Source organism: Delphinus delphis, chromosome 5 (assembly GCF_949987515.2).
Source record: "Delphinus delphis chromosome 5, mDelDel1.2, whole genome shotgun sequence".
Lineage (NCBI taxonomy): Eukaryota > Metazoa > Chordata > Mammalia > Artiodactyla > Delphinidae > Delphinus > Delphinus delphis.
The window spans coordinates 75162928-75176409 of NC_082687.1; the positions used below are offsets into that span (position 1 = coordinate 75162928).

Consider the following 13482-nt stretch of genomic DNA (forward strand, 5'->3'; position numbering starts at 1 on the left):
GACAGGGAAGCTACTGGGGGCGAGAGGGGTGTGTCAAGGGCTTGGAGGGCCGCCAGGGACTGGGGGGCCAGGAAAGCGACCGCAGCTTCCGCCTTCGCCCGACCTCGGGCAGCGCGCCATGGCCCGCCTCTTACCGACGCCTCACTTCCCTTCCGTCCGGGCGACCGAGCCCGCGGGCCGGACTGCCAGCGCCGGCCCCCCACCTTCGGGGATTGGGGTTTCAGTGGCAGCGCCTCCCGCCGCTTACCTCAGGCCCTCCGCTCGGATTCGGGGACTCCGGGATTCCTTCCCAACCGGACCCTCAGCCCAGCCCCGCCGCCCCGCCTCCCACCCGCCGCCTTTACCTGCTCCGGGAACGGGCGGAGGGCGTCGAGGCCGAGGCCGCGTCGTCGAGTGTGAGACGCAGCGCCGCGATTCCGCAGCCCTTTCCCGCCGCCGCCACTGCGCTCTCCAGCACGGCGCAGGGCTGGCGAGCAGCGGCGGCCGCGCGGGGGAGACGCACGGCGGGCGCCCGGCGGGGAGACACTGCCGCTCTCCGTCCGGCCGGGGAAGAGCAGCCTCGCAGCAACCAGCCGCGAGAGGGCGGGTGGGCGGCCGAATGGGGAGGGGTCTCGGAGAGTAGGGAATGGCTGCCACGTCGCCCAGGTGAATCGCTGCTCTCCGCCTCCCCCACCCACGCCGGCTCCCGACCAAGACCTCTGGTTCGTCCCCGAGCTCCGCTGCGGCGCGTCGGCCCGCCCCGCAGGGCCAGCCCCGGCGACCCCTGCCCGCGGGCGCTCCCGCCTCTCCCGCTCCCCACTGAGAGCGGGCCCCGGCCTGGCCGGTTCTGCTGCATCTGAGCCGCTCCCACCCCCGAAAGCCCGAAAGCCTGACGTGTTTCCCCCTCTCCCTGTGGTGGGGTCACACGGAGAAGCAAGCCCTTTTCAATGCGTCGGGTTTTCGGGGAAGGCGGGAGCCGTTTTGAGCTGGTGAACGTAGCAATAAGGGGCCCGTAATTTCGGCCGAAACAAGCTGCGCGGTAACCGTGTTAGACACAGCCGTGTATAAGCCTCTTCACTCTCTCGCAATCTTCAAAAGCAAAACAGAAACACAAGATTGTACTCGCTGGTTGAGGCTGGGAAGGAAATGGAAGCCGGGGCGGGCCCGCCAGCTCGCGGGTCCCAGCGGCAAGTTGGTAGAGACCGCGGGGCGAGCCAAGCGGCCTCGGCTTAGCCTAACTGAGCCGTTGACTCGAGGCGTGTAAGGCCAAGGCGGCGGCGGGCGCGCGAACCCCGCCTCCGCGCGCGCCGCGCTGTCCGCGGGAGGTTTCCGGGCGCGCGGCCCGCTGCCCCTCTGCGCGCTCGGGCGTCTGACACGGCGCGGCCGCCTCGGAGTCGGGAGACAAAGGGGTCGGCTGCAGCCGCGGCCGCAGCCGGGACCGAGGCCGCCTGGTCCCAACCGGCGCCACCGACATGCGGTCAGAACACGCTGGCGGAAGCACAAAAAAACGAGACCACGTTTGCAACGTAGAACCGCAGACGCTGACCTTTGCCCCGCTTAGAGCTTCAGTTTTCAGGTGCCAAGAAAAAGCAACGAGGTTTTCTGCCCTTTTGCATTCACTGTCTTATTAGATCGTCCCCAAAACCTGCTCCATTTTTTTGTCCTCCTAAACTCTGCCTTCCTTTGTTTGCTTCTTCTGTGTTCTGACGTGAAATGTTGTGTTTTCAGGCACACGAATTTTTCACCCTTGCTTTCTGGGGGTGGTGATTATGCTTATTTGTTTTTTTCCCTCTCTCTGTTCCCCTCCCTTTGCAATTACTTTTTGTTCCACCATCAGTGTTTTTCGTAGCGAAAAGAAGTAGCTCCCTGACAAAATATTCCTTTGCATCGAAGAGACAGACTGTCAGTGTTGTTTTAGTAATTGCTATAAACTGAGTGGAAATTTGGGGAAAATGCAAGTGAATTTTTATCTTCATTTAGGTCTAGTTGGAACAGTAACTCACGAAAACATTCTAGTGGTTTTTTTAGAAACCCGAAATATTTAAGCAGAGACCTCGGGTTTGGTACATGTTCTAATGAAACCAACCACACGGGGAAAAAAAGGTCTGTTTTTTTTTTTCCCTTTTGTATGATTTTTGTATTTTTAAAAGTCTCTTGAGCCCCTGTTAAGAAATTAAAATACAAACACCCCTATCAATGCTTTTATTAATTTTGAAGCAGCAGAGATTTTAACAAAGTACCCAGAATCTCAAGATATAAATAACTTTTGCTGAGACCCTGACATTATCTCTGCCTCTGCACATCCATTAAAAGAGACTAATAACAGTGATACATGCCACTTTAGTAATGAAAGAATCCTAGTAATTATAAACTTCAAAGAAATCTAGCAAGTTAATATTAATTTTATTCATATGAAATATGAACATGATAATAAAATGATTATCATGCTGATAATATCAGCATGATAATAAAAACTGGCATTTAAATTCTTGATTTTTCCTTTGAACATTGTTAAGGATTCATCACATCTTAGGTCTGAACAAAAAGAAATAAAGTATTCTTAACACTGGAAAATATATTTCAAGCCAGCAAGACATCACCCAGGCTGAATATTTAAAGAAAAAATAGTGTTTGCTTCCTATATCAATAAAAGAAAAACATCAATACTATAAAGTTCTAAAGTCAGACTCAAATGAAGAACAAAGCAATCTTTACTCAACATCCACAATGCCAGCCTTCTTTGTGAATATTTATAAAGATTTCCTCCTTCCTTATTGGTTTAAATTCTAAACCAATGGGAAAAGTACAACACATCTTTTAAAGGATGAGACATAAGCATTAGGTTAAAACATTGGATAAACTGATTGTTTATCATGCTCATTCTCATTTGAGATGGGGTATCTTTTAATTTTAAAGAAGAAATTTAAGAATATCTGAATTATTGAGTATCTTGATGTACCTTAAATACCAGGGTGCTACTCCTGATCTCACATTGTTCTCTATAATCTTCCAGTTGGTTATGTTACAATATTTAATTCTCTAAAATGCCAGATGAATCTGTAGAATGGCAAAATGCTACCACTTAACACTTTAAATAAGATGAACCCTGGCATTTCTTTAGATGAAAGACTGGCCTTTAAGGAAATAATGAAATTTACATTTTTAAAAATGTCTTGGGTTTTTGTAAATAAATAAAATTTTGTAATTTATTATAAACAAATCTTTGATATTTGTCTAAAGCATCTTCGGTCTATTTAACAGCTAAATTCTAAACATGCTTGTTTAGAACATAAGTATGATTTCCTCTCAGTCGAAAATAATTTATGCCACCTTTACATTTCTATCCTTTTAATTTGACTTGGAGCATTCCACTTAATTTAATTATTTACATATTTATAATCTCCCTTAGTAGATCATCAATTCCTTGAAGATAGGTTCTGTTTCCCATTTAGTCTTGTATTCCTCATTACCAAACTCAGACCCTTGTACAAAACACTCCTTGAACACTTGATGAGTAAAAGAATGAGCATTACTCCATGACACAGCATATGGCAAATCAAAAGAAAATCTGTCTCAGGATTTTTTTCCTCTTTTACATAGTGGCTGATAAATACTTGTTTTCATTCCCAATTAAACTTAGAATAACATTTTGCAATAACATTACTAAAAGAAAGTAAGAACCAACATATGCTGGAACTCCTGTGTTTTTCAATTTTAAATCTGGTAGAAACTGGATAGTGAGTTATATTGCTGTTATCTAAAGTAAGTAATATCAGTGGGCTTATCTTTATAAAAGATTTCTTTACCACACTCAACAGGAGCTGCAAGCTTTGTGCCTTGGGAAAATTACTTTAAGCCCTCTAAAACTCAAATTTCTCATCTCTCTAATGCATTCATTATATCTACTTATGATTAATTAAAATAATGAAAGCATGTAAAAGTAAAGGCTCAATAGATGGTAGTTATTAATTGCAGATATTATGGATTCAATCATGAAGAAAAAGTAATTTTCTCTGTGCAGTTATTTATCTATAAAAAGGCAGGCATAAAGTGCTGCTTTTTTTTTTTAAAAAGTGAAGAAACAAATATCTCGAAGGAAGGAATAGGGTACTAAGAATATCTACGGAGAGGAGATAACTTTTAAGAATTGAAATTTGCTAAGAGAATACATCTTAAGTGTTCTTCGTGTGCACGCACACACACAAAAGGTAACTATGAGAAGTGATGGGATGTGTTAATTATGATAAGCATTTCACAATGTATACCTATATCAAATCATCATGTTATACACTTTAAGTATGTACAATTTTTTTATTTATTATTATTATTTTTTTTTTGCGGTACGCGGGCCTCTCACTGTTGTGGCCTCTCCCATTGCGGAGCACAGGCTCCAGACGCGCAGGCTCAGCGACCATGGCTCACGGGCCCAGCCGCTCTGCGGCATGTGAGATCTTCCCGGACCTGGGCACAAACCCGTGTCCCCTGCATCGGCAGGCGGACTCTCAACCACTGTGCCACCAGGGAAGCCCGATATCCAGAGTTTTAATCAAGTAAACTAGATAAGGGAAAAAAATTAAATATTGTTTTCCTAGAAAAACATTATCATTCCAACTTGCTCTCTGAATGTAATATCACCTAAGTGCCTTTGTCACATGTAAAACAGTTCCAGATTTTACTTTAGGTCCCATATAGATGTGAGTGTTTCAAAATATGTACTACATTGGATATTTGTTCATGGTGGGGCATAGGAATTTCTCATTATTTGCTTTGATGGACTGCTGAAAAATACCTGTTCCAAATCAGGATGGTTTGTAGGATGATGTCAAGGAGTTTCCTCATTTTCTTTTGGCTGATTCCAAAATACAGAGGAATTTGCAGCTGCATGGAACATAGAAAAGGGAAGTTAAATAACAGTAATTTGTCAGAGATTGACCATCATTGATTAGAGTAGCCCTGCTCAGTACACAAATTCTCCAGTCTCCTTCCATTTAATTCAGTAAATATATATTCCTTTTCTGTTTGGTTTTGTTTGGGTTTTTTTGGCTGCACCTCGGGGCTTGTGGGATCTTAGTTCCCAACCAGGGACTGAACCCGCCCCCTTGGCACTGAGAGCTTGGAGTCCTAACCACTGGACTGCCAGGGAATTCCCAGTAAATATATATTCCTGTGATTTATGTGGGGGTCTTCAGGGAGCCCAGTAAATAGCATTGGTCTTCTCTGTCTAAATTGAGAATAAAGGGCAAGTGTAAGGTAAATGATGGATCAAGTATCTCCTGAACTGATAAGGACCAACTGGAGGCTATAGCTTATGAGAACCAAACTGATCTGTCACCTGAACAACTCAGTTAAGTAGACTTCCCCACCCTATTCCACAGGCAGCACAGGGCCACACTGGGTCTTGCATGGGGCCATAGGCACTTCTGCCTTTATGGGTCCCTTCTTCCATAAAAAAATATTTAAAGCCATATTTTATGACTGCACTGATATAAATAAAATATATTAATACCATATATTAAAACATTTTCTTGGGCTTCCCTGGTGGCGCAGTGGTTGAGAATCTGCCTGCTAATGCAGGGGACACTGGTTCGAGCCCTGGTCTGGAAGATCCCACATGCCGCGGAGCGGCTAGGCCCATGAGCCATGGCCGCTGAGCCTGCGCGTCCGGAGCCGTGCTCCGCAACGGGTGAGGCCACAATAGTGAGAGGCCCGCGTACCGAAAAAAAAAAAAAAAAAATCAGTAGAGAAAAAGCAACCCTCTCTTAGCAAGCCTGTCCTTACTACTGAAATGGTTACATTCACTTACCATAATTCGATAATCCTGGCCTTTAAGATTGCCCATCTAACTCTTCTTGCTCCAGATTTCAGTTTACCAGAAAACTTTCTGATTATAACTATATGGCCTCCCATATCTTCCTACCAAAAAAGAGTGTATCAAGCAGCTGATAAGCCATACAACCTGCTCTCTGGTTACATTTATCATTGTAAATTAATAAATTAGCATCCTGATTTACATATTATTTGCACAAGAAATTGGTTGGCATGAGAATTCATGAATTTGTTTAATGCATTCATGTAACTGACTTGACCATGTTATTAAACCAGAAAAGTTGAGGTTGAAAATCTGAATCACTGACAGCTTCATCTAAGGTACTAAAACCCTAGAGCGCTCCACCTCCATAGTCAGCAAGTTTTTGTTGGCGGCAGTTCAATTTTCCCATTCTCTAATCAAAACGTCCCTCACACTACTTCTAATAACAGTGTACCCTTAAATTACATGGGGGGGGGGCTGTGGGGGGAGAAATACTCTGGCAAAAGTTTTCCACAACTACTGCTTCCCTCCAGTTCTATTCAGGGAATTAAGAATACCACCTGCTTTTCTCCATGAATTATAATTAGGGGGAAATTAATTATCATTAGTTAGTTCTGTGTAAAACAAATTATATTCTTTACAAAAGATCATCCACAGGAAATTTTCATTTGGACTTAACTACCTCCATGGCCAGACAAGATGTCATCTTGGATCAAGGTAAGGAAGAACTGGTGACACAACAAAGTTTATAATGGAATATCTCAGTAGTTATAGTCTTTCATTAGACATCTATTGAGAGCCAATGATGTGCCAGTCAGTATGTGCCTAACATAACTGGAGGAGGCAAAGCATTATCTAGCTGTGTGTCCAAGAAGAAAAGGAAACAGATTTTGGTGAATATATATATATATATATATATATATATATATATATATATATTAGTTTCTGACTCAATGACTGGGATTTTTATCCCCACTTTCACAGGAAATGAGGCACGGAGAGTAAGTAACTTTCCTAAGATCGTATCTAGAAATCGTGATATAATCATGATGCAATCATGACTGAAACCCAAGCCTGTTCAGTTCATTAAACATTTACTGAGTCCTTACTCTACAGCAGGCCCTGTGATGGGCATTGAGGGTGCAGCCATGGCCTTCCTTTGAAGAACTCCATCAGCTTCCTGCCAGCGGGCCAGTAAACCTACCTACATGGCCACTCATGCTTTCTGCCACCCTTCCTGGTTCCATGGGAGCAGCATAACTTCTCCTCCTAACTAAGGCTACTTATTCCCTGTGCTCTAGATCTCACCCCTCACCTTTATTTATTTATTTATAATTTTAATTTATTTTTTCTTTTGGCTACATTGCAAGGCTTGCGGGATCTTAGTTCCCAGACCAGGGATTGAACCCGTGCCCCCTGCAGTGGAAGCAAGGAGTCCTGGGTAGTCCCAGGAGACAATTTTTGCAAATCATATATCTGATAAGGGACTTGTAGCTAGAATGTACAAAGAACTATTGCAACTCAATAATAAAAGACAACCCAATTTAAAAATGGGCAAAGGATCTGAGCAGACACTTCTCCAAAGATGGCCAATGAGCATATGAAAGGGTTCAACAACATTAACTATCAGGGGCATTGTACGTTTCTGATGCTCTGACATTTTGGGACCTTGCTGACCTGAAGCTCCTGCCCCTCCCCTGCCGGGGTTAGCCAATTTTTATAGACAGTAAAACGACTTGCCTGGAGGCATGCCTTTCATAGACAAACCAACCAATCTACAGCCCAAATCCTCAATCACATTCTTTATCAAACTCTTATACTGCAGGCTACTATTTCCCTATCTTACTCCCCCCGGCCAGGTACCACATAGCTAGGAGCAGTCCCTTTGCCCCATGGTTTATGGAAATTATTCAACCTAGCCAATCCTAAACCGTACTCAGCCTCACTTGTGGTTACCACAGAAATCACAATAAAATTCTTACCCACATTCCCCTCCCCTCCTGACTGAACTTGGTGGTTTCCTCTGCCATGGCATGGCGTGCCACCTCCTCTTGGGATCTCTGAGCATAACAGCTGTCTTTTCAATGGCAATCTGATCTGTTGACCTTGTCATACCTGAATAATAACAAAATCTATTATTTTATTTTATTTTTTTGTCCGCAGCATGCAGCATGTGGGATCCCGGGCTCCCCAACCAGGGATCAAACTCGTTCCCCCTGCAGTGGAAGCACGGAGCCTTAACCACTGGACCACCATGGAAGTCCCAAAATCTACATTTTAAGACAAAAATGCAAATTAAAAACAAAATGAAATGCCTTGTCACACTCTGTAGGATGGCTGTTATCAAAAAGATGGACAACAACATGTATTGGCAAAGATGTGAAGAAACTGGAACCCTCATATGTTGCTAGTAGGAATGTAAAATGGTGCAAATGAATGGAAAACAGCCTGGAAGTTCCTCAAAAATCTAAACATATAGTTATCACATGACCCAGAAATTCCATTCCTAGGTATATACCCAAGAGAAATGAAAACATGTCCACACAAAATCTTGTACATGAATGTTCACAGCAACATTATTCACAATAGCCAAAGAGTAGAAACAACCCAAATGTCTATCAATTAATAGATAGATAAAATGTGTATATCCATGCAATGGAATATTATTCATCCATAAAAAGGAATGAAAAATTGGGAGTTCCCTAGTGGTCTAGTGGTTAGGACTTGGTACTTTCACTGCTGTGGCCCAGGTTCAGTCTCTGGTCAGGGAACTGAGATCCTGCAAGCCGCACAGCAAGGCCAAAAGATAAGTAAATAAAATGTTTGTTAAAACAAAAAAAGAATGAACTATTGATATATACTGCAACATAGATGAAACTTGAAAACATAATTTCAAGAAACCAGTCACAAAGTACCACATTTCCATTTACATGAAAGGCCCAGAATAGGTAAATGTATAGAGAGAAAAAGTAGATTAGTGGTTGCCTAGGGACAGGGAGGATGAGTAACAACTAAAGGTTTCTTTTTGGGGTAATGAAAATGTTCTAAAACTGATTGTAGAGATAACCGCACAATTCTGTGAATATACTAAAAGCCATTGAGTTGAACACTTTAAATGGGTGATTTGTATGGTTTATGAATTATATTTCAATAAAGCTTTAAAAAAGAGAACTTTTGGGAATTCCCTGGCAGTCCAGTGGTTAGGACTCTACGCTTGCACTGCAGGGGGCATGGGTTCAATCCCTGGTCAGGGAACTAAGATCCTGCTAGCCACACAGTGTGACCAAAAAATTAAAAAATGAAAACAAATTTAAATTTAAAAATAAATAAAAAAGAAAGCTTTTCAATGGCTTACCACTGCCCTAAAAATAAAAACTAAATCACTAAGATTAATAGGGAAATAAGGAATCTGGTTCCAGCTAATTTTTCCACTGTCATCATTCACCAGTCCTCTCTTCATCAGTCATTACCGTCATCTTTTACTCTAATTCTAGCCATGCTGATTTTTTTTTTTTTTTTTTTTTTTTTTGCGGTAAGCGGGCCTCTCACTGTTGTGGCCTCTCCCGTTGTTGCGGAGCACAGGCTCCGGACGCGCAGGCTCAGCGGCCATGGCTCACGGGCCCAGCCGCTCCACGGCATGTGGGATCTTCCCGGACCGGGGCACGAACCTGTGTCCCCTGCATCGGCAGGCGGACTCTCAACCACTGCACCACCAGGGAAGCCCCATGCTGAATTTTTTTTTCCTTGAATATGTTTGATGGTTTTAAAATATGTCTACAAGATCTTTGGCACTCCTACTTTCAAAAAGTTGAAGTGTAATTCTCTCCCCTTTCAATATGGGCTAGACTTAGTGACTCACTTCTAATGAGTAGAATGTGGTAACGTGATGTTGCATGACTTCTAAGACTAGGTCATTAGGCATTGTGACCTCCTTGCTCTCTCTTAGGGAAGTTGTCATATTTCAAAGGTACTCAAGTAGCCCTATGGATAGACTCATGTGGTAGTGAAACAGGAAGGAAGTGGGTAGGACACAACCTTTGAAAGAACGACATAGCCTGAGGACATGACATAAACTGATTAGAACCAAAAGGGTCCAATATGGCGGACAAGTCGACTTCCAGTAGACCTTGAGCCTCAGTATACGCCCATTGTACTATATTAGCATGCTAAATGACACACTGGCAGGTGCCATGACAGTTCCAAGGCCGACCATAAGGATCAAAAAGTGGCTGGTGGGGTTTCCCTGGTGGCGCAGTGGTTGAGAGTCCGCCTGCCGATGCAGGCGACACAGGTTCGTGCCCCGGTCCGGGAGGATCCCACATGCCGCGGAGCGGCTGGGCCCGTGAGCCATGGCCACTGAGCCTGCGCGTCCGGAGCCTGTGCTCCGCAACGGGAGAGGCCACAACAGTGAGAGGCCCGCATACCGCAAAAAAAAAAAGTGGGTGATGGCCCAATTCCTGGAAATCCCAGCCTCTTTCTGGAATAGCTAGAATACTCCTTCCACTCATTAGCCTGTGAAATTACCCATCCCTATAAAAACTGACAACCCCATACCCTGGTGCTGCTCTTGCATTCTGAGATGGCCCACACTCTGTCTGTGGAGTGTGTTTCTCTCTAAATAAATCCACGTCTCACCTATCACTTTATGTCTCACTGAATTCTTTCTGCAATGAGACATCAAGAACCTGAGCTTCATTAAGTCCTGAAACCAGGTGTGTGATCTCAGTTAGAAGACCTTGGGTTTTGGCCATGTTCGAGTCCCAGCCTCTTGGGTTTTGGCCGGGGTGAAGTCCTGGCATGTGGGTTCAAGTCCCAATCTGAGGTGCACGGTTTCAGTAGGGAACTGAGGCCTCCTGCCAACAACCATGAGAATGAGCCATTTTGGAAGCAGATCCTCCAGCCAGATTTATTAAGCATCCAGATGACTGCAGCCCCAGCCAATATCTTGATGGTAACCTCATGAGAGACCCTGAGCCACAACTACCCAATTAAGTCACTTCCAAATTCCTGACTACAGGGCCTTTCCTGTTGGTCCAGTGGTTAAGACTCTGCACTTCCACTCTTCCCTGGTCAGGGAACTAAGATCCTGCATGCTGCACGGTGCGGCCAAAAATTAAAAAAAAAAAAAAGAAAGTAAAGAAAAAGAAAAAAAAATTCCTGTCCACAGAAACTGTGAGATCATTTTTTTTAATTTGATATTTTTATTTTAAGCTACAAAAACAAGCAAACAAACAACAACAAAAAACTTGAAATAGGCTTTTCAAGTTATGTAAATTCCTCCTTTCCAAGGAAGCTGAAGTTAGATCAGTGCAAGTTACCCTCAAGGCCACATACATCCTGCTTCACGGCTGCTTTCTCTCTGTTGGGTTTTGATCCTTCTTTGAGTCATAGTCTGGATCATTTTCCTCATCTCCTTCTTCTTCCCCTTTCTCATCCTCTTCTTAACCTTCTTCATCATAATCATCATCATCTTCTTTAGTAACTTCTCCAGTAAAGTATACACTGATCTTGGGATTATACATTCATGTAAAAAGTGATGACTTCCAAGGTCTGCAGCAAGGATAGCTTCAGCAGCAGCAACCAGATCTCCACTCTCAGGACCTTCAGGAGGTGCAAAAATATTAAAGAGTATTAGAAACTGTTTTGGTCACAGTACAAACTGCCCCAAGTCCCTTGTTTCTGCTTCTTAATGATTTTCAAAGTGACAATTCTTTCCTTTTTTCCAATCTATGTGGACCTTGTACAAGCCTTAATTTCTGGTCCTTCAAAAGAAAAAGGAACAGAATCATCTGGTTCTGACTTATACTATGTGTCTTTGTCAACAGTTCACTTGTAAAATATTCACTGGGTTCAAAGTGAAACTCTAAGACAAAACTCATAGGCCGGTCTGCATCTAAGGACTTCACTTTCATATCTTTCAAGTGCTTCAGAATATGTTTATCATGTTCCTGAAACATATCACTGAGCAAGTCAACATTCTTAAAAATGGTCAACCAAAATTCAGGAATTCCCTTGGGGTCTGCTTTTTCTTTATCTTTTTTCTCATCTTCAATCTTGGCCTTTTCTTTCAGTTCTTCCAAAATTTCATTTTCCTCATCTGGTTTCCATTCACATTCTTCTTATGTAGGTTCATAAGTGATCTCAAATCACTTATCAAATAGAGGCTGATAGAGAACAGTATATTTTCCTTCAAGGTCATGAACTTCCTTATAGAATTTGGCTTCTATCTATGCACATTTAACTTGAAGGATTTTCAGAGCGTTCACTTGTCTTTTAACTACCCTAGGCAAGCTTTCAATGTATCCTGTTGGTGTTTCTACCAGACCATCAGATCTTTCTTGAAGGGCTGCAAGAATCTGAGGATTTTGCAACATCTGAACAGTCAGCTGACCTGCTTTGATTTTTGATTCTTCACCAGTTTCTTCTTCTTCTACTTCTTCAACATCAACCAAACCTTGATCAAGTTCAGACTGCTCTTTCTTGTCAATGTCTGTGTTACTGTAAGAACTCCAAATATCGGTGGCTAGCACAGGGAGCCAGGTGGCCGGAGCTGCACAGGTAGTGAATCAGGGTGGCAGCCAGGGTGGGGGGCAGGGGTGGGAGCAGAAGGTGGCACCATGAGCAGATGATGCTAAAAAAGCAAATATTTGTTTCTTAAGCCACTAGACATTGGGGCTTAAAAAAGAGATAACTTATATAATATGACATGCTACATGTCACCCTCAAGCCAAACATCTTAAGATGTTTACCTCACTAATCCTCAGTCATCCTTAAAGATGTTCCCCAGTCATCCTTATCCTTATCAGCTTCAAGATCATTTTTTCCAGGCTTCTTTAACTACTGATTAGGTCCCTCTGCTACTTGCTACCATAGCAAATATCCATTAGTTGCATCATCTGCACACCCCTATAGACTCTTAAGTTCAATGAGGTCCCATATAGGATCTGTCTTGTCAACGTCGTGTCCTTAGCACCTGCCACGGTGCCTGACATATGGTAAACTATAAATAAATACTTGGAGAATGAATAGGTAAATGAGTGCATGATTGAATTGGGAGATATAAGGAGATAATAAATATGTAATGAGATAAAGAACCCATGTGTGGGACTTCCCTGGTGGTGCAGTGGTCAAGAATCCGCCTGCCAATGCAGGGGACATGGGTTCAAACCCTGGTCCGGGAAGATCCCACATGCCGCGGAGCAACTAAGCCCGTGTACCACAACTACTGAAGCCTGCACGCCTAGAGCCCGTGCTCCGCAACAAGAGAAGCCACCGCAATGAGAAGCCCACGCACCGCAACGAAGAGCAGCCCCCGCTTGCCGCAACTAGAGAAAGCCCGTGCGCAGCAACGAACACCCAACACAGCCAAAAGATTAAAAATAAAATAACAAACAAACGAACCCATGTGTGCAGAGGCTGCTATGAGAGCACAGAGGAATGGCATTTAATTCAATCTTCACTCCCTTACGGTGTGACTTTTTGGCAAGTTACTAATATCTCTATCTCTCTCTGTCTCTAAGGGTCATTTTCCTTATGCATAAAATTAGGATAAGAGTTCCTGCCTCATAGGGTTGTTACATCCATAAGCTAATACCTAGTAGAAAAAATGATAATAACACCTGGGGATTTAGAGAAGAGCTCCATGAGAAATGATTGCCTGGGTAGTATTAAAGCGTGAGTAAAAATTAGGCAAA

At 43.4% G+C, this 13482-nt stretch overlaps 1 protein-coding gene and 1 pseudogene across 1 annotated transcript in view; both read right to left on the bottom strand.

The window, feature by feature from the left end:
• Positions 1–903, bottom strand: part of N4BP2 (NEDD4 binding protein 2) — an 83702-nt gene extending 82799 nt beyond the window's left edge. The window contains exon 1 of the mRNA XM_060012670.1: positions 345–903. The gene's annotated coding sequence lies outside the window, so the exon portion shown is untranslated. The remainder of the gene's footprint in view (positions 1–344) is intronic.
• Positions 904–11130: 10227 nt separating this feature from the next.
• Positions 11131–12300, bottom strand: LOC132426289 (nucleosome assembly protein 1-like 1 pseudogene; annotated as a pseudogene).
• Between the last annotated feature and the right edge of the window lie 1182 nt (positions 12301–13482).